The sequence below is a fragment of the Physeter macrocephalus genome, chromosome 14 (assembly GCF_002837175.3).
Source record: "Physeter macrocephalus isolate SW-GA chromosome 14, ASM283717v5, whole genome shotgun sequence".
In the NCBI taxonomy this organism is placed as follows: Eukaryota; Metazoa; Chordata; class Mammalia; order Artiodactyla; family Physeteridae; genus Physeter; species Physeter macrocephalus.
The window spans coordinates 67,355,814-67,377,939 of record NC_041227.1 but is presented as its reverse complement, the minus strand read 5'-3'; the positions used below and the strand labels follow the sequence as shown (position 1 = coordinate 67,377,939).

At 41.2% G+C, this 22,126-nt stretch overlaps 1 protein-coding gene across 3 annotated transcripts in view; it reads left to right on the top strand.

Moving 5' to 3' along the window:
• Positions 1–22,126, top strand: part of XPO6 (exportin 6) — a 110,084-nt gene that overhangs the window by 850 nt on the left and 87,108 nt on the right. Inside the window, exon 2 of one of the 3 annotated variants that reach the window (XM_055090359.1) lies at positions 17,604–17,715. The exons of the other annotated variants lie outside the window; for them this stretch is intronic. The gene's annotated coding sequence lies outside the window, so the exon portion shown is untranslated. The remainder of the gene's footprint in view (positions 1–17,603; positions 17,716–22,126) is intronic. 3 annotated transcript variants of the gene reach the window in all.

Genomic DNA, 22,126 nt, shown 5'->3' with positions numbered 1-22,126 from the left:
GTTCAGAAGCCACTTCTGAAGATAACATTCCACATTTTCCAGACCCAAAGGCACTGTCAGTACTCCCTTAGGTTTGTGCAGTCACATCTGTTTTTAAGCATTTGTCTTATTGTAATTGTCTATTGCAGTAGACTCAGTTCTCTCAAAGATGAAATTGTCTGAGCTTTTATCTGCCCCAGCTTTTGGTACATAGTAAGCCCACAGGGGGTGGTTGCCTGGCCTGTGTTTGACCACCTCCAGTTACAGAAGTGTTCTTAAGGTTGCCCGTTTTACATCTTACACACTAGTGGTTTAGTAGAGAAGGGGATGCAGTGACATCTGTAATATAGCTGTTCAGGCCTGTGGGGTTTTCAGAAGTTTCAAGGGGCCTGTGGGTTATGTGTTAGGTTCTGGGCAGGGAAAGAAGACCTAAGGCGTAGTCCTTGCCTTCGTGGGGCTTACAAGCAGTCAGATAAAATGCACCATTAATGCCATGCAGCACTGTATAATAGATACTGTATGTAGGATAGTGGCAGATCAGTTAAGCTCTCTGAGTCCCAGTTTCCTCAGCTATAAAATGTGGAGACAGGGATTTTCTAGTGAATAATCTAAAGGTATGAGGTGTAATATTTAGTGAATGATGAAAGTAGTATTCAGTAATCCTTCATTGATTCTTTCAATGAATTTTTTTAAATGGTGGTAAAATATACATAACATAATATTTACGATTTTAACCATTTTTAAGTGTATAGTTCAGTAGCATTAAGTACATTCACATTGTGTGCGTCCATCCCCAGAACTATTTTCATGTTGTAAAACTGAAACTGTACCCATTAAACAGTAACTCTCATTCCCTTCCCTGTCCCCTAGTGACCACTATTCTACTTTCTGTCTCTATGAATTTAACTACTCTAGGTCCCTCATGTAAATGGAATTGTACAGTTTTTGTCTTTTTGTGACTGCCTTATTTCACTTAGCATAATGTCTGCGAGGTTCATCCGTGTTGTAGCATCTGTCAGGATTTCCTTCCTTTTTAAGACTGAATACTATTCCACTGTGTGTGTAGACCACATTTTGTTTATCCGATCATCTGTTGATGGACACTTGGATTACTTCCACCTTTTGGCTGTTGTGAGTAATGCTGCTGTGAACATGGGTGTACAAATCTTTTAATGAATTTTAAGTAGCCACTATATTCGAGGCTCTAGCGAATGTCAGGTAAACAAGACAGACACGTACCTCCCCTCGGGTAGCTGACAACTTTGCTTTAGAACCTTTGGACAGAATTTTATTGTTTATCGACTTAAGCTGGCCAAGCACTCTTGTATTCACGTTTCATTTTAATTGGCAGTCAGGAGAGCGTTATGAAAACGACCACCTTTGAGCAATTAATTGTAAAGTATTAGTAGTTGACTTCACGATTACCATTTACAATTTTTTCTGAGGTGAGTTTTGAGTCAAGTTTTCTGTAACCTACCCCTCACTTATTTTAGCACACAATGGTGACCACAGCAGATGTAAGGTGAATAGGACTGTCAAATTACGTCCTTTTTGCAGTGCTGACACCAGGGGTTCATCTCCTGTAGGTGTCCCAGGTTCAGGGGTGTGGATGGGGCAGGCCTTGTCCCTGAATGCAAGGAAGCCATTGCCTGATTTGTGTCTTCCCGGCGGAGGGTCTTTTGCCTGGGATCACAGTTCTTTATTCCAGGAACTTTTTTCCATTTCTTACTGACTTAACACTTTTACTTTAAAGAGACTTTAAAGTGTTGGCAAGTAAGTTTGGGCCTTTGTAATATCTTCTTTTTAAAACTTCAACTCGCTAGTAAGATGAAAATGGTGTAATATGATAGAACTACCATTTATTAAGTATCTACACTAAGCTAGCTGTTTTTCATTTATTTGGTTTTTCTTTCAGTCACTCAGTATCAGTTAAGCACACCAACACTGCTAGGTTGGTTACCTTATTGCCATTACTACTAGAGGAGGAGATGAACAGACCTGGTGTAGGATACCTGTTTAACAAGTGGTGGAGCTGGCATTTGGGTCCAGGGTGCTCTTCTCCAAAGCCTGTGCTCCTTGAGGTACAGGTGCTTCCTCACGTGGAAGTTGGTTGGGAATGTCATCCAACTATATTTTATTTGGTTCTGAGATAGTGATGAGGGCTGGGGAGCATGGGAATTTCCTTTAAACTGTCCCTCTAGGAGGAGGGATTTTGACCTGCAAATTTAGAACTAGTTAAAGATTTGTAGTTGCAGTACAGAATTCCTAGAATAGTTAAACTCTTAACTACATTTGATTAAATCATGATTTTGGGTTGAATTCCCATGAGTTCTCAAGTGATGTAACATCTTAGAGGTTCCCACTACTTCTCTGAAAAGTTGTTACTTAATATCAAATGAGCTTTGCTTATTATGGAATTTTGTGCAAAATTGAACCCTTACTTAAATTAGCATTTTTTTTCTTTTTTAGTTGCTTAGAAGATTACTTTGGTTACAAAGTCTTCTCATTTTTGAACTCTATATTTTTATTATGTTTGGCTGTGCCGCAAGGCATGTGGGCTCTTAGTTCCCCACCAGGGATCGAACCTGTGCCCCCTGCAGTGGAAGTGCTGAGTCTTAACCACTGGACCGGCAGGGAAGTCCGCCTTTTCATTTTTCTTTTTAATTAATTTACTTTATTTTTGGCTGTGTTGGGTCTTCATTGCTGCGCGTGGGCTTTCTCTAGTTGCAGGGGCAACTCTTCTTTGCAGTGCGCAGGCTCTCATTGCAGCGGCTTCTCTTGTTGGGGAACACAGGCTCTAGGTGCGCGGGCCTCAGTAGTTGTGGCTCGCAGGCTCCAGAGCGCAGGCTCAGTAGTTGTGGCTCATGGGCTTAGTTGCTCTGCGATATTTTGGGATCTTCCTGGACCAAGGCTGAAACCCGTGTCCTCTGCATTGGCAGGTGATTCTTAACCACGGAGCCACCAGGGAAGCCCTACCTTCTTATTTTTTTGACTGGCACGTTCCATGAATGGTCCCTGTAATGGAGGGAAAATCAGACCTTAAATTTGGCCACTCAGTTGGTGTGTCTTCGGTTAGTTGGAGGTGGGAGGGAGATGGCAGGGAAAGGTTCAGCGGTTCTCAGAGGGTCTCTGTGGCAGTCACGGCATTAGAGGTTGTCTGGGAGACAAGTAAATATCCAGAAATGACTTGAAAAGCTTTTGAAAAAATTAGTAGATGACATGGCTCAAATGATAAAATTACCTGCTAAGCAGACCCCCAAAGCACTATTAATGTGGTACAGAGAAGTAATTCTGTACAGTAGGCCAGAGCTTTTGAGTACCTCAGTTTATTCATTTGTTTATTGACTTCCCTCATCAAGCTTAAAATCCCAGGTACTGTGGATAGAATATGTTAAAGAGTCTGTATTTATAGGGCTTAGCATATGCCAGGCTAATGAGTTTACATATGTTAACTCATTTATTCTTTCAAACAATTCCAGGAGGCAGAGGCTATTGTTATTTCCCGTTTTCTTTTTTTTTTTTTTCTTTATCTTTGGCTGCATTGGGTCTTCATAGCTGCTCTCAGTCTTCCTCTAGTTGCGGCGAGCAGGGGCTACTCTTCCTTGCGGTGCACAGGCTTCTCATTGCGGTGGCTTCTCGTTGCAGAGCACGGGCTGTAGGCGCGCAGGCTTCAGTAGTTGTGGCACTCGGGCTCTAGAGCACAGGCTCCGTAGTTGTGGTGCACAGGCTTAGTTGCTCCGTGGCATGTGGGATCTTCCCAGACCAGGGCTCGAACCCGTGCCTCCTGCATTGGCAGGTGGATTCTTAACCACTGCGCCACCAGGGAAGTTCTTATTTCCCATTTTATAGATGAGAACATTCAAGGCCCAGAATGGTTAGGCAGCTAGCTTCTCAAGCTCACACTGCAACCAAGTGGCGGAACTGGCATTCAGAGCCAGGCAGTCTGGCTCAAGAGTCAATGCTCTCAACTGTTACACTTTCACCCCAGGAGGGATAATATTGTCCCTGCCCTCTAGAAGTCAGTTTAGTGAGGAAATGGGACATATATTCTGGTAATTATGAGAGGCTGTGGTAAGGGTGACCATAGTAGAAGAATGCATTGATATAAAGGTGGCATACCTGAGGACAGGGAACAGGGAAGATTTCCCAGGAGGAATATTTGAGTCTTGAAGGGTTAGGAAGAGTTTGACAGTTGAACTCGGGGGGGGAAAAAAAAGGGCCTTTTAATTGAAAGTTTGCAGATAGTTACAAAGATTAGATATATATCAATAAAGATAATAGAAAATAATAGGTGTCAGGGGTGGAAGTGAAAGAAGGAATTAACATTTGTTGAGTGCTTAGGACTTTGTAGGGCTTTATGTGCATATATACGCACAATACACAAACATGCTATTTTTTCTCATCGTGAATACCTTTATTCCTACTTTCCTGGCCAGCTGCTGCCCCATTTCCTTGTTCCTCTTTGCAGCAAAACTCCAGGAAGGAGTGGTCTTTAATTCCTCACCTTCCATTCTCTCCCAAGCTCACTTGTCAAGGTCCCACCCCGCTGCTGTTGAACACGGGTTAGTTCTCAGTCAGTCTGTCAGTAGCATTGGACATGTTGAATACTCCCTCTTCTGTTAAAGTCTTTCTTCACCTGGTCTCCAGGACACTAAAATGTGCTTTTGGTTTTCCGCCATCTTACTGGATATTTCTTCCTCATTGCACTGATCTTTGAACAGCTGGACTGCTCTATGCCTCAGACCTAGTTAGCTCCCAGGCCAGACCTCCCTCCTGAGCCGCAGTTCTCATGTATCCAGCTGCCTACTTGACATGCAAGCTTGTTTGTCAGGCATGTCAAATGTAACCTGTCTAAAACCCAACTCCCGACTTTCCCCTGAATTCTTTTCTACCCACAGTCTTCTGTTTCTCAGTTGGGGGCAGCTCCATCCTTCTAGTTGCTTGTGGCAAAAACTTGGAGTCATCCTTGACCTTTCTTTCTCTCATATCCCACATCTGGTCCGTATCAGGAAGGCTGATTGTTTTCTACCCTCGAAATGTAGCCAGGATTTTATCACTTCTTGTTCCCTCCACTGCTGTCTCTCTAGTTTAGGCCTTCGTCATCTCTTGCCTGAATTACTGCAGTTGCCTCCTAACTGTTCTCCTAGCTTCTGGCCTTGTCCCATGATAGACTGTTTTAACACAGTAGCCTCAGTGATCCTTTGAAAAATCTAAGGCAGATCATGTCTTTGTTTTGTTCCCATGGCTCCTCATCTCACTTAGAGCGAAGGCCACAGTGGCCCTTGTGCGCCTCCATGGCCTACTGTGCCCTCCATATTCTGGCCCATGGTTACACTCTGAACCCATCTCCTGCTACTCTCCCCTTGGCTCACTTTGTTCAACTACCCTGGCCTCCTTGCTGTCCTTCAGATGCTCCAGGTGTGTGCCTGCCTCAGGGCTTTGGCCTGGCTGTTGCCTCTGCTTGGACTGCACTTTCCCCTAGATATCTGTATGACCAGCGTGACCTTCTTCAGGCCTTCTCAAGAGTCATCTTCCCGGTGAAGGCAGTCCTTACCACCGTATTTAAAATTGTAATCCCATCTCTGAACTCCCAGTCCTTCACATCCTGCTTTACTTTTTGTAGCATTTACACTTATAAACATTTTTCATGGTTAATGTTATTTATGAAATCTATTTTTTGTTATCTCTTTGTGCTAAAATATTAACTCCCTAAAGCTTTGCTCTGTTCACTGATGTATCCTGAGAGTCTAGAACAATTTCTGGCATAGTAGACAGTTACACTGTAGTTAGGAATGCTGTGGAGGTCTTGGGTGTTCAAGACCTTTAGAGAAAGGGAGTAAATAGAACTTGCACAGAGGGGGTATTTCAGAAGAGAAGGGTGTAACTAAATGTGTAGTGTTAAGAAACGATGTATAACAGACTGGTTTGGCAATGGTGGAGATTTTTGTGAAGAAGTAGTTGGGGAGAAAGCTTATAAAAGCAGTTAAGGGCTGCGTTATGAAGGGCCTCCAGTACTACTCAGGGGAGTTTGGCTTTGTTTTTTGGCTGATTTTTCCTTAAAGGAACATTAATCCATCTACTGTGTGTAGGTTAGATTGGTGTGGGAAACCGGATAGGACACCATGCCTGTGTGGATGTGATAAAGGCCTGTTCTTGGATTTGGAGTTAGGAGTGGAGAGGAAGACTTGACCCAGAGAATCATCACTTAAAACTGACTGATTCCAGATTCAAGGGATGAAGAAAAGGGAGGAGCTCAAGCTGATTTTGGAAGCCTCTAAACTGGTGATTGGGAATAGTAGGAAATTTTAATTAATTAGTGGTTGGATTTGGTAGGAATGGAAGAGATGACAGGTAAAGAAACTGACAGGGAGATGACAGGAGATGGTCCATGTGCCGGTAAAGTAAGGGATTTGGCTCTGTCTGTAGGTAGGGAGGCAGATGCTGCTGTGTTGAGATGAGAGTAATTGGCATTGGGCAGGACAAGGATCTTGACAACTTTTAGGTAGTTGGATTGTTGACATATGTGTCCAAGTCAAGGGAGACATGACTGCACTGGCTGGGGTGAAGAGGGAGGGAATTCCTGAATGTGTAGCTGTTACTTTCTGCTTTTTCATCCTCCCTTTTCCTCTCCACCAGTGGTTTGTTGTGCAACCCACTGCAGACTGTTTGTCTTCACTACTCTTTAAGATCACCAGTGACCTCTGTGTGCTGACTGCAGTATATACAGTCATCCCTCGGTATCCATGCGGGCTTGGTTCCAGGAACCCCTGCATATACCAAAATCTACGGGTGCTCAAGTTCCTTACATAAGTTGGCGTAGTACAATGAATGCATAAATAGCCTCTTCTCAGTCCTTATGCCATCTTTTGGCTGTTGGCAAACACCAGTCCTTTCCCCCCCGCCGCCCCGAAACACTTTTTCTTGGTTCCCTTGGCTTCCATGATATAACTCTTGGTTTAGTCTCCCTTGATCTTCTTTCTTATGGCTTCAGCTATGGCCTGTGTACCAATGAGAACTTAACCACCCTCTCCAGTCTTGGATATCCACCAGAGTGTCCTGTAGACATCAAATTAAACATGTCTAAACCAAATCCATCATCTTCCCCTTAGGTTAGCGCCTCCTCCCCCATGCCCTAGTTCTCTTAATGGTCTTATTCACTGGACACTCAAGTGATAAACCTGAGTCATCTTTAACGTCCTCTTTGCCATCACTCCTCCACTTGTAGACCTGTTGATGCTGCAGCTAACTTATTTGTGTCCTGACCTCGGCCTTTCCCTCCATTCCCTCCATTTTGGTCAGGCCATCGTCATCTTTTGCTTTCATGGGTGGTGTCTTGACAGCTTCCAGGTTCTTCCTCTACCAGTCCATCTTCTTTCTGTATTCCTGCCAGAGCTACCTCATGGAACTCAGATGTGATCATGTCGCTTGACCCCAAATTATTTTGAGCAGTGGGTCCCCAGTGTTGTCAGAGACCAAGTTTTTATCACGGCAGAGTAGTGGAAAGCATATGGGTCCTGGATTTTCACAATTTCTCTTTTACTCTTCTCAGTAAGGAGAAGATGATTTATTAAATGCTTAAAGTGATTCATTCGAAATATCATTTCAAGACTTCTCAAATTATATCTTGTTCTCTAGCCACAGCAAGCCACTTGTCATTCCCAGAACACCGAGTCCGCTTTTCGTATGTCTCTGCCTTTGTTCAGTGCTGTTCCCTCTGCTTGAATGTCCTTTTCTTCTTTTAGAGACCTTACCTACCATGAATGTGACCTCTTTGAGGCTTTCCAGCCACTAGTTTAACATTTCTCATCTTTGATTATAGTTAGGTGTTCTCTTTTTTTTTGCTTTTATTATTTTGATTTATTTGTTTTTATTATATAAGAATTACAAGGCTACATTCTTGTAATAAGTGTCAAATAACTCAGAAGTTTGAAGAGCAAAACGTGAACCTCCTCCATCCTTTCCTTGGCTTCCTCTCCTTTCCTCCCCCTCCAAGCCTGGGAGTGGAGAGGATTAGTTCTTTCTCTATATGAGCCCATATCAGAATGAATCTCAGTCTTCTTTACATTTCCAGTGCCCCATAAGCATTCAACAGATATTTAGGTAATTGAAAGGGTCAGGTGTGATGGGAATTCCATGGTGGTCCAGTGGTTAGGACGCTGCGTTTGCTGCCAAGGACCTGGGTTCGATCCCTGGTCGGGGAACTAAGATCCCACGAGCTGTGCGATGTGCCCCCCCCCAAAAAAAAAAGAGGTGCGAAAACAAATCCAAGAAGGTCAAGGTAGGCCCTTGAGGTTAGTAAATGATAGTAGCAGCATTTAGAGAGTATAGTAGGCTTGAAATAGAGTATGAATATAGTAAACACCCTGTTTTTCCAAAAGCCATGCAGCCAGCAAGGTCAGATAGCAGCATTTTTGCCCTGGGCAGGTGGAGGTGGGGAGCAGGTAAGCAAGAGGAGTTGTTAGAACAAATGCTGTGCAGATGGTACACTTCCTGTGAGGCTCCAAAAACTGATTGCTTCTGGGAGGACTGCTGGGGAACAAGTGGGAGTAGGGGTGGGGTGAGGTGAGAGCTGTGGATGTACCTGAGGAAACCCACAAGGCAGAGAGAAGTGAGGGAGGTGAAAGAGGCTAATGGGAAGGGAAGGAAGCTGGGGCTCAGAGGGAGAAAAAAGGTCTGTGAGTGTTTCATAATTACACTCTGTGTTAGCCGTTGTTTAGGGGCCCTTATGTATACTACAGACAGTACCTCATTTCATCTCTTACAGCCACCCTGCAAGGTAGGTATTACTGTCTGTTCCCATTTTACAGTTGAGGAAGATGAGGACCCCGAGGCTCAGGGAGGGTACTACAAGTAGCTTGTTTAAAGTTACATAGCAAGTTGATCGAGATGGGATGCTGACCCAAGATTCTAAACGCACAGCCCATGTTTTTTCTGTAGCACTAGGTTTCTTCTTAAGCCTATGCACATTTACATAGGTATATTTACTTCAGATGTAACCCAAGTGAGTATATTGTCCCAGGAAAAACAGTACATCTAGCCATCTAGCCTTAAAACTTGCATAATTTACCTTTCATAACAGAAAGGGCATGATGGTAAAAGTTTACTGATGACAAACGTTACTTGAAATGTAGCCCAACTGGGTATATTGTCCCAGGAAAAACAGTACATTTAGTCATCTAACCTTAAAACCTGCATAATTTACACCTGGTAATGGAAAGGGCAAGATGGTAAAAGTTCACTGATAACAAACGAGAAAATAGATATTTCTGCATATGCTGTAATGTGATAGAATAGAAAAAATGTGACTCGAGGGCAAAGTGGTAGCTGGACCACGTTACAGGACAACGGAGAGGAAGATTGCTTGGCTTCTTTATGTATTTCAGTTCAGTTAAGCCCATTAGGCTTAGCGTACGCAGTAGTTAATTTACATCAGAGCAGTCTGCTGCTGTTTTATATGAAGGTTATAATGAAAAATATCTCTGATCTGAGACTCCTTGAAAAGGTAAAGGTATTTTATGAGTTAAATGCAGTTGGGCGGGGGAAGTCGTTAGTTTTTAAATTGGCTAATAATCAGACCTGGGATAGATCAGGGTTTTTTTTTTTTTTTTTTTGCGCGGTACGCGGGCCTCTCACTACTGTGACCTCTCCCGTTGCGGAGCACAGGCTCCGGTTACGCAGGCCCAGCGGCCATGACTCACGGGCCTAGCCGCTCCGCGGCATGTGGGATCTTCCCGGACCGGGGCACGAACCCGTGTCCCCTGCATCGGCAGGCAGACTCTCAACCACGGCACCACCAGGGAAGCCCTAGGTTTTTTTTTAGATTAACAATTGGATAATTTTTATAAAAATTATGTATGCTCATTAAAAATCAAGCAGTATCAAAAGGTATCAATACAAAGAACATGGCAAAAAAAGAAATCCCCTAAATCCTCCTACCCTGAACTATGATTAACAATCCATATATCTTTGTTTCTGTCTATTTGTCTGTAAGGTAAGGAGGATAGATATCTAAAATAAGTACTTTTATTAAAAAAGTGGTGATGCTGATTTTTTGGGTCATGCTAGTTTTAAAATAAAAATCAATTTACTATTCTTTGTATTTTTAAAAAAACATACTTTTTAAAATATTTATATACTTACAGGAAGTTGCAAAATGAGTGCAAGGATTCCTGTTGTACCCTTCACCCAGATTCCCCCAACGGTGACACCTTACATAGCTGTGTGCAATATCAAAACCAGGAAATTGACATTAGTACATGTCATTTGTTGACTAGACTACAGACCTTATATTCAGTTTTCACCATTTTTTGACCTGCATTCATATGTGTGTATGGCTCTATGCAATTTATTCTGTGTATTGATTCATGTAACTACCACCACAGTCAAGGTACAGAGCTGTCCCATCACTGCTGAAGGTCTAACTCATGCCTGAGTATTTTTTTCCTAATACTCTATTTGTAGCCCTCCACCCTCTCTCCTAGCAACCACTAATCTGTTCTCCATCTCTACAGTTTTGTCATTTTGAGAGTGGTGTAAATGTAATCTGCAGGCCATAACCTTTTGATGTTGATTTTTTTTCACTGAGCACAGTGTTCTTGAGGTCTCTCCGTCTACTTGAATTTATTAATTAATTTTATTTTATTATTTATTTATTTTAAACATTTATTTTATTTATTTATTTTTGGCTGTGTTGGGTCTTTGTTGCTGCGCACGGGCTTTCTCTAGTTGCGGTGAGCGGGGGGCTACTCTTTGTTGAGGTGCGCGGGCTTCTCATTGAGGTGGCTTGTTGCAGAGCATGGACTCTAGGTGCACGGGCTTCAGTAGTTGCAGCATGTGGGCTCAGTAGTTGTGGCTTGCGGGCTCTAGAGCACAGGCTCAGTAGTTGTGACGCACGGGCTTAGTTGCTCTGCCGCATGTGGCATCTTCCCGGACCAGGGATCAAAGCCATGTCCCCTGGATTGGCAGGCAGATTCTCAACCACTTCGCCACCAGGGAAGCCCCTCACTTGAATTTAATAGCAGAAAAATAAACAACTGAAACTGAAAAATAAGTTGTCAGATTTCAAATAATCTTTACCACAATAATTATTAGCTCTTGATAAAACACCATAGGTTAAGGAAAAAGATTATGAAAAACATTATGAAGACGGCATCAATTTTTTTTTTTTTTTTTTGGCCATGCCGCACGGGCATGTGGGATCTTAGTTCCCCGACCAGGGACCGAATCCACATCCCCTACATTGGAAGCGCGGAGTCTTAACCACTGGACCACCAGGGAAGTCCCAAGACGGCATCACATAATTTAAAATTTTTTTTTTAAATTTTATTTAATTTTTAAATTTTATTTATTTTTTTATACAGCAGGCTCTTATTAGTTATTTTATACATATTAGTGTATATTTTATACATATTAGTGTATATATGTCAATTCCAATCTTCTAGTTCATCCCACCACCACCACCACCCCCACCCGCCACTTTCCCCCCTTGGTGTCCATACGTTTGTTCTCTACATCTGTGTCTCTATTTCTGCCCTGCAAACCAGTTCATCTGTACCATTTTTCTAGGTTCCACGTATATGTGTTAATATGCGATATTTGTTTTTCTGACTTCACTCTGTATGACAGTCTCTAGATCCATCCACGTCTCTACAAACAAGATGGCATTATTTTTAATAAGTAAATATATTCCATGTTTTGGTTCTAGGCAGTATCAATGAACTTCATAATAGGAAAAATAAGAAAATTTGTACTCCTTCCCCTTTTCCCTCCTCACTCTTGTTATTTTACTTTGTCAGTGTCTTTAGAGCATTTATAGTCTGTTCTATAACCATAGCTCCCTCAGTATTTAGTACATTTTAAGGGATTCAAATGTCCCCCACTAGTTCTTTTAACTACAGTCTTTCCATACCTGAATTTTTGGATTCATTTCCCTGTTAGCTAGATTTTGTTGTCAGTTTTAAGAAACGGTGCCTTATTTGGTGAATTAAGAATGTCTCTCTCCCTTTATACTTGAAGGATGTCTTGGCTAGGTATAAAATTCTTGGATTGTGGGGGACTTCCCTGGTAGCACAGTGGTTAAGAATCTGCCTGCCAATGCAGGGGACACGGGTTCGAGCCTTGGTCCTGGAAGATCCCATGTGCTGCGGAGCAACTAAGCCTGTGCACCACAATGACTGAGCCTGTGCTCTAGAGCCCACAAGCCACAACTACTGAGCCTGCGTGCTGCAACTACTGAAGCCCGTGCGCCTAGAGCCCATGCTCCGCAACAAGAGAAGCCACCACAGTGAGAAGCCTGCACACCACAACAAAGAGTAGCCCCTGCTCGACACAACCAGAGAAGAACCCATGCACAGCAATGAGGACCCAACGCGGCCAAAAATAAATAAATAAATAAATGAATGAATAAAATTTATTTATTTAAAAAAAAAATTCTTGGATTGTGGGACTTCCCTGGTGGCGCAGCAGATGAGACTCCGTGCTCCCATTGAGGGCGCCTGGGTTTGATCCCTGGTCAGGGAACTAGATCCCACATGCACACTGTAACTCAGGAGCCCGCCTGCCGCAACTAAGACCTGGCGCAACCAAGTAAATAAATAAAAATAAGATAAAAGGCCAGGCTTCAGCTCTGGTTGATTCAGTTATTTAAAAAAAAAAAAAAAAAAATTCTTGGCTTGCACCCTCAGATCTTGTAAACATTGTTCCACCATCTGGGATTCAGTGTTTTCTTGAACCTTTTAATCTATTTAACATTGATTAGCTAATACATATGTGTGTGTGTGTGTGTGTGTGTGTGTGTGTGTGTGTGTGTGTATATATGTATATGTATATACTTTTTTTCCAATAGAGTTCATGGTTGCTCTGTTCCCTGAATTATTTGTTTTGAAAATGTCTGTCGTCCTTATCCATAAATGGTAACTTGGCTGGGTATAATACTAATGGGTCATACATTCTTTTCCTTAGAATTCTGTGGATATTTCTCCATTGTTTTCTTCCATTGAAGTTTGTTGTGTGGAAAAGCCTGGTTAGCCTAATTCATTCTCCCTTTACCTCAGAGAGAACTTGCCTTTTTTGCGTGATTGCTAGGAGAACTCTGTATTGCTGAAGTTCAGTAACTCAATTAGGATATCTTTAAGTGTGGATCATTCTTTTATCATTTTGCCCTAGAACATGGTATGCCTGCCTTAATGTTTTTACCTAGTTCCCTAATGTTGGATATTTTAGATTTCCAGTGTGTGCTGCATCAGCACTACAATAAACATCAAATTTCTCTTTGTCCATTTTGTGAGATTGTAGGATAAGTTTCTAGAAGTGGAATTGTGGGGCAAAAACTACATTTAAAAATTCTGGTATTTAGTGCTTTTTCTACAAAAAGATTGTATCAGTTTATATTCTTACTAGTGGGGTAGTTCCTGTTTCCCCGTCTTCTGGCTGACACCAATAAAACTTTTTAGTGTGAAAGATGAAAATGGCACTTCAGGAATAACATGTGCAGTCCTTTAGTTATGAGTGAAGTGGAACATCTTTTGATGTTTTATTTCCATGTGTATTTTTTCCTATGTCACTTGACCATTCCTGACCTCAATACATTTTTCTGTTGGGTCAGCCAACATTTTTTTTTTTTAATGTAATTTGGCTGAATAGTTTTAGAATGTTGATAAAATTAGGTTTGGAATAGCTTGCACATTTGGTTGCCACTAATTTTAGTCAGGTTAAGAACACTATCATTTCTTGTGTACTAGTATTGTGGACTTGAATAAAAAGATTGTCTTGGTGAGGGGGCTGTAGTCTGATAGTTTTCTGAACCATCAGACCTTTTGTCTGATGATCCATGTAATTAAGTTGTCTATTCCTTCCCACTTGGTTTCATATGTATTTGTCATAACATGATGTAAGAACGGGTTTAATCGTAGGAAAGCACTTCTATTGCCAGAAAGTTGCAGTGCTCACCCTGGTGAAGTGATTTTTCTGGTAATCATTTGTTGCTGGTCCTGTTAATTGGGTGCATGAATTTAGAATGTTAAAAGATATATGAAGTTAACTGATTCACTTTGTTATAAAGCAGAAAATAACACACCATTGTAAAGCAATTATACTCCAATAAAGATGTTAAAAAAATATATATATGAAGTAGCTTCATAGGAGAGTTTACCGATCATGCTTGGGGTTTCTCTGATTTTCTACTGAAATTCCTCTAATGGCAGAGAGAGCCTACACCTGCTTAAGAGAAGGCCCTTGTCCTGGGGCTTTAGGTCATAGTAGCTCTCTGTAAACCTGAAATTTCTTGAAAATCTTGAATTGTACATTAAACCTGTGTTGTTTAAAAGTCAATATATATTTTTTCTTTCTTCCTCTCTCCCTCTCTTCTTTTGTTCTTCCCTTCCCTCCCTCCCCAATCTTTACAAGCAAATTAACGATCCAGGCACATCCATTATCTTGAGGAGCACTGTGTAGCCGTCATCACATTTTACTGTGGGGGTGGACTGATCCACGTCTCCAGAGCTCTGTGGACAGACATACTTTTATGAGGAGTGTTGAAAAATATCCTGGTGTATCTGTAAAAGAGACTTCTTATGAAGAGAAAAAACTTTAAGGCTTTTGAAAAGACCTCAAAGAAGTATAAAAAAACATTTTGAGAAAATACCCCTTTAACACCTCAAGAGGGAACAGATTGAAAGAGAGCTTTGAGTAGACTGCTTTAATTGGCATACTCAGTAGACCCTTGGTACGTAACACTTGTGTTTTTGATTATTTGTCAGTAACCTTCAAAGCCTTTGATAAATCATTTGTTATTTAAAAAAAGTATGACTTGCAATGCCTTCAGGTGTCCGCAGCAACTCACTTGGCTGGCACATGAGTGGGCCCGGCTAATCTCCTAGCTCAGTACAGCCTGGGGGTTCTTTACTCTTCAGGGTTATGACTTGGGAGTTATGAAAATCTTCATTACTTTATGAAAGATAATCCCACAAAGAAATTCAACTAATAGAACTGGTGATGCAAATGAAATGATCTGAGGAAGTTAAAGTTCTTAGTTAGCAGAAAGGAGTTATGGACAAATTAGAGAACAATGTTAAAAACTTGGTGTCTTGGATCCACCATACTCTAGGTGTGGAAGGAAAGGAAAACGATTCCTCATACTAGGTGAATGCTGGGCCATTGTAAACGTTGCTGATTATTTAGAGAAAGTTGAAAAGACACTTAACTTGTGGTGTTAGTCTATTCACTGGAATGTGTGTAATTTGTAATTCTTTACTGAAATGGAAAGTCAGGAGCTGGAGGAAACGTTGGTGAATTCGGGGGCTCACTTGCAACAGAGTTGCAAGATAAATGGAAGCTGGCCTACAGCTCTTGAATGTAAGTAAGCATGGAAAAGGGTGACTAGAAGTTATAGAAGTTTATAACTTCTGGAAGAGATGTGCATGTCAGCAAATGATTACAATGCTGGGGAATAAGTACAGAAAAAGAACCTTGTAAGAGGTTCTTTAACTGTACTTAAAGAAAAAAAAAAAAAAGCCTGGCCACACTGGGGATGGGAGGGTTGTATCAGGGAAGGCTTCCCAAAGGAGGTGGCAAATGAGTTGGGTTTCAAAGCAGAAGTAGGAAGTCCCTAGGCATAGAATTTGGGGCATGAGGTGGTGGGAAAGCAGAAGGGCCATTTTGGACAGATGGAGCCACAGGTATACATAGAAGAGTAAAAAAACGCAGTGTGTTTAGGTCAGGTCGTGAAGATGAAAGCTTTGAAATGTTGAAGAATAAGGAGTTCTAATAGGCAGTGCAGGTGACGTCTGTGAAGGCAACTACTCCTGGAAAGGTTTTTATTTAATTATTGAAGGAAGGAGCCATGTGCTTTATTATTGCCTAGGAAATTATTCCTCTATATTCTGCATTCTCTTTTTAGAGAAAGACAAATTTAATTTTTATTTTAAAAACTTTTATGGCCACATTGCGTGGCATGTGGGATCTTGGTTCCCCAACCAGGGGTTAAACGTGTGTCCCCTGTGGTGGAAGCATGGAGTCTTAACCACTGGACCACCAGGGAAGTCCCTAATTTTTATTTTTATTGAAGTATAGTTGATTTATAATGTTGTGTTAGCTTCAAGCGTACAGCAAAGTGATTCAGATATATATATATAATATATGTGTATGTATAGAATATATGTATATATATTATATATTCTTTTTCAGATTCTTTTCCATTATAGGTTTTAACGAGATATTGAATATAGCTCCCTGTGTTCTACAGTAGGTCCTTGTTGTTCATCTATTTTATCTTTTTAAACTATTTATTTATTTATTTGGCTGTCTGGTCTTTGTTGAGGCATGTGGGATCTTCATTGCCGCGTGCGGGATCTTTAGTTGTGGTGTGCAAGCTCTTAGTTGTGGCATGCGGGATCTAGTTCCCCAACCAGGGATGGAACCCGGGCCCCCTGCATTGGGAGCGCAGAGTCCTATCCACTGCACCACCAGGGAAGTCCCTATTTATTCAATTTAAACATCTTATTTTGAGTTATTTTAGACTTGCAGAAGAGTTGCAAAAATAGTACAGGGATTTCCTGTATACTCTTCTCCCATAGGGATTTATTAAAGACAAAAACAAAAACAAAACCACAGTAGCCAGGTCTTCCAGTAATTTAGCTCAGTTTCTGCACCTTCTTCCTTCTAGTACTGCTTGGCAGTTAAAGTAGGTACTGATAGATCACAAGGTCTTCTCTGCCATTTTTTGATTTTTGCTTACTTTTCCTGATTGGAAAAAGTGTTTTGAACTCTGTAGACTATTTGATAGTATAAAATAGACAAGAAATTACCCCCATCTGATTCAACCTCTAATAACGTTTCTGTTTCCTTCCAGTCTTTTTTTCTATTTACTTTTTAAATATGGTTGAGGTCACACTGTAAATGTACTTTTTTCTTCTGCCTTTTCCACTTAACATAGTATAAGTAGTTTTCCAAATCATTAACTACTCCATAAATATTTACAGTGGGTCTATAATATCACATTGCATGGATTCTTTGGCAGTTAGATTATTCCATTTTTTGCCATTGTAAATAATATGTGATTAATGTTTTTGCAAAAAGCTTTTTCTGTATTTCAGAAAATTGCCTTAGGCTAGATTCCCAGAAGGGCCCAAGGGGGTATGAAAATTTTTTTTTAATAGATCTTTTATTTTAAAATAGTTTTAGATTTAGTATGAACATTTTTAAGGTATGTTGTAAGCTATTTTCCAGAAACGTTATACCAATTTATTCTTCCACTAGCTATGGATAAATACTCATCAGCATTGGGTAGTCTTAAGAAAATTGTTGCAAAATTAGTAGATTAAAAAAATGGCTTTTCATTATTCCTTAATATCTTTTTTTTTGTAGGAAAAGTTTTTACCAAGTTAGATTTTATTTTTGTTTGTTTATAGGAGACAGATCCCTTATGCTTACTTTAGTTACTATTTAAGTATCCTTTACGCTAACTGTAATATATTAGAAATGGTGCCTTTAACTTTTTTTCCCCATAGTCTTAAGTTGATTTTTATTGTTTCTTTAAATACACATAACAGAAAGTTGACCACTTTAAAGTGTACAATTTAGTGACAGTAAAGTACATTCACCATGTTATGCAACTACTCCCACTCCAGTTCTAGAGCGATTCATCACTCCAGAGGAAACCCAGTACCCAGGAGAAGTCACTCCCCATTTCTGCCTCTTCCTAGCACCTGACAACCACAAATCTGCTTTCTGTCTCTATAGGTATGCTTATTCTGGATGTTTCATATAAATGGAATCATATAATACCCGGCATCTCAATATCTTTTAAAGCAGAAAAAAAGATGAATTAGATTAAATAAAATTTGAATTGAGTCTATGTATTAATATTAAAGTTTGAAAATTGACAGTCCATCTATGGCAACAGTCTTTTTTTTTTTCTTTTAAAGATTTTTTTTTTGATGTGGACCATTTTTAAAGTCTTTATTGAATTTGTTACAATATTGCTTCTATTTTATGTTTTTTGGTGTTTGTTTGTTTGTTTTTTTTTTTTTTTTTGGCCGCGAGGCATGTGGGTTCTTAGCTCCCCGACCAGGGATCGACCCTGCACTCTGCATTGGAAGGCGAAGTCTTAACCACTGGACCTCCAGGGAAGTCCCCGCAACAGTCTTGAATTCAGCATATTTAGTTGGTCAAGATGTCCCATTCCTAGTTTATGGTTGTTGGTGGTGAACAGAGGGCTACAGGCCTTGGGGGAGGAGGGAACCTAAAATAGGGACAAAGATAGGAAGAATATGGGCTTGGAAAGTGAAAGCCAGTGAAATGACAGCACATTCCATGGCTGGGACTATATGGGAAACTCGTCTAGAAGTTAACCTCTACAGCAGCATGATTTGGAGAACTTTAGGTAAGGTGCTTCCCTCTGTGTCATCAAAAAATAACAACAATAGCAACAAAATAGCCAGCCTAAAAATGAATGATACTGTTGTGACAGTATCTAATGTATAATACTTCAGGAAATGTACGAATTTTTGCTTAGGAGTAAGAGTGGTGTTGGGGACAACGAGGACAACGAGAGAGGGTCCGGCGTCTTTTTCGTGTTTGACATCTTCATTGGAAGTCCTTGGTAGTGGGGGAAGTTTTTTGTGTTTGTGTGGTTTTTCATTTTTCAGGTAGTTTTTCCAAAGGCCTTCAGAGTTTGATTAGGCACCCACTGAAGTGGAATGCTTGGTGTAGATGGAGGATTTTATTTATGGAACAAAGTATAGCTTCCATGGTAAATTCTGTGGGCAAGTCAATGTCTTGTTTTCATTAATCAGTGCGTTATTTCCCCAGAGCCGGATCCCCTTGAGAGTGGGGTGGGGTCATAGTGAATCAGCAAAGCCAGTGATCAGAACTTGGATTAGAGATACCTCAGTCCCCAAGTAGGCAGTGGCCTAACTCATTTTATTTCAAAATTGCTTATGATTAAGCAGTTAAGGACGGATTTTTGCAGCAAGTATTCAGTAAGGAATGCATTCAGTGTTTAGCAATTTTAATACATTCCTAGGTATCTGAAAAATAGGATAACCTCATGTTTAAGAGCATGGGTTTGGGGCCTGGGTTTGAATCCTGGCTCTGCCACTTAACCAAGTATGTGACCTGGGACAAGTTACTTCATCTCTCTGGGCCTCATTTTCCTCATCTGTGCGATGGGATTGTTACGAGGATTAAAGGAGTTGAAGTCAGGTCCTTAGGACAGTGCCTGGTATGTACTGAGTGCTAAGTAAATGTTAGTTTCTTAAGTTATCACCATTGAGTAACTACTTTATAGCTTCACTTAGTATAAGAGAAAGAGTTAAAATAATTCCTGTAACAAGTGTTTATTAAGTGCCTGCTGTGTGCTAGATAGACCCTGGGAACAGAGATGACTAGGAAGTAGTCTCTGCCTGTGCACTCCAGGCTACTGGAGAGACCCACACATTAGCAGGAAATTTCTTTTTTCTCTAGTTTTCTCTGTTTTCTTTTTTAAACAAGTGAACATTGTACAAAATTTAAATGATACAATAGAGTGTACAGAGAAAAGTCAGCCTCTTTCCCTTCTTCTGTCGCCAGAACCCGATTTTCTTCTCTAGAGGCAACCACCATTACCAGTTTAAAGAAAAGTGTGTGTATTTTCACATTCCCTACTCTACCTCTACTAATGGGTAGTGTACTGTACATACTGGTACACTGTTTCATGCCTTTAAAAAAATTTTAATGTATTGGATGTAGTTCCACATACCTATGTGTATAGAGTCTTCTCACTGTTTTTCACAGTTGCATAGTATTCCATGATAGGGATGTACCTTACTTAACCAGTCTTGCTTTGATGGAAAATTAGGTTGTTCCCAATCTTTTGTTTTACAAACAGTGTTGACTTGAAGGTCCTTTCACACGTAAAGTTTTGGAGGAAAAAAAAAATTGCTATAAGTATACTCGCTGGGTGAAGTCTACATTTAAAATTTGTAGATAACTGCTAAATCGTCTTACATTGTGGTGGCACTGGTTTATGATCTCGCCAGTGTTGTATGAAAAGTGAAAGAGGTCACTTTCAGTTCACCGTGTTCAGTGTAATGTTAGGAAGCCCACAAAGAATGGCCGGCCCTGCTGGGGAAACTTCAGAAGGCTTCACAGAGGTGGTACCATTTTCAAGGAGTCTTAATGCATAGGTAGGAGTTTTCTGGGTAGGGAAGTGCATCTTAGGTAGCAGGAATGGCATCTGTGAAGACATGGAGCTGTTATGTGGAGAATCTGGGTCTGGCTGGGGTACAGGGTGGGTGAGGAAACTGGAAGAGGGAGCATGGGGATGGTGACGTCCAAGGGGCAGGTCAGGGCCAGGTGATGGGGTGACTTGATCACCCCTGACGGTCAGGTGGCGAAGACCCTGAGTGGTGGTGAGAGGCTTGCAGTTGAAAGATACTTGAGGGAAAATTTGCAAACCAGTCTTTTAGCAACCATTTATTACCTGAAGAAAACTTGCCAGACTTGGTGGAACCTGAATCAAAGCTGGAAGGGCTTTTTTTTTTTTGGAAGGGCTTTAATTGTGAGGAATTTTAATGTGGTACTTTCTTGGAGGTGTCCCAAATGCTGGATAGGCGTTTGGGTTCTCCCCCTTCAGCCCCATTAATTAAGCAGTCTCTGATTGAGTCTATTTTATGTATTGGGATTTTATGTAGTATTTTTTTCTTAAAAAAAAGACCAAACAGCTTTTGCTGCTGGAATCATGGATCTGATTCCAACCCGTGTTGTCCCAAACACAAATAGAAGCCTGGAAGACGATGGTGCTGTTCTTTTATTCTTTGTTTGCGGCACTGGTTGCTATAAAAATGAAAGTGAAGACGGTGGCATTCTTGGAATTTTTTTGAGCATTTAGTTGACTTATGTGTGATTTTTGTTTATTTGGTTTCTTCCTTTTTTTAAAGCTTACTGACTCATCAGTGAAATATATAGTGAAAGAGTTCTGCTCGTTTATGGTTAAAGGTGCCGAGGGGTTTTTGTATGTTACGTCATTTACTTCTCACAGCTACCTGGTGGGGAGCTGTTGTAAATCCACTTCGCAGGTGAAGAACTGAGGCTCAGAGAGGTTAAGTACTTTGTGCCAGGTCATGCACAGAGTAAGTGGTAAAGTTCGAGGTCAGATACAGACCTGAGGCTGACTCCAGAGTCCACACCCCTCACAGTTACGCTGTGACAATTCATTTTAAGGCGTTCCCAGGATAGGGAGTACCCAGCCAGCTGTATGGTGGAAGGGCACGTTCAGGTGGAATGGTATGGAATTTCTAGTCCTTGGCTTTGGGCTGTTGGCCAGAGTGAAGGAGCAGAGCTGGGAGGTGGGAATCAAAAGCAGCACTTTATCTTTACCTCTGTTCCACTCCTTTCCCCCATGTTCTAGCAGGGTCAGTTGGGAACTGTAGGAAGGGCGGTGACATGCTCCCGTCTCAAGCTAATTATGCTTGTTGTGTGGGGTTTGGAGGCTGATAGAAGGCTGCTTCTTGAGTCATCCCTTCATTATCCAGGGATGTGAGCAAGGCCAGGATTCCTGGCAGGATCAGACAATTGGACAGGAGCTGAGAATCCATTTCCTTTCTCCTGTGCACCTCCCACCTCCACTTCCCCCATTCCTAAAAAAACATCCCCAGAACTGCCATTGTTCTGTCTTTCTAACCCATTGAATCTTCAGTGGGGTGGAGGAGAATCATGAATAGTTTCAATATTACGATAGCTTTCCATATTGTAAAAGTTACAGTTTTTTAAAAATCACAGTTGTGATTACCAAGCATACTATTGAAAGTAAAACTTAAGAAAATTGCATCGACTAATAGTGCTGTGCAGAACCCAGCACCCAGGACAGTCCCTGGTGAAGAGAGTTGCTGTCACCAGAGCATGTGGTGTCTTCTTTCTTGGTGACTAGTAGTCATCTATGGTGATGGGAGGAGCATTTAGAACTCCCCAGTCAGGAAGAGTCACTTCCTACTGAACGCAGATCTCTGCTTGTGTAGCAGCATCACACTTCCTGCAGAATGTAGCACCATCAAAGGTCCTTCAGCAGCTGCTCTCGTGGGCATCGTTGTTTACCTCGTGTGGGATACATAAGCACCCTTTGGCAGTCGGCAGTGATACTTGGAGAGCCTTAGAGTAATGTGACTGATCATAA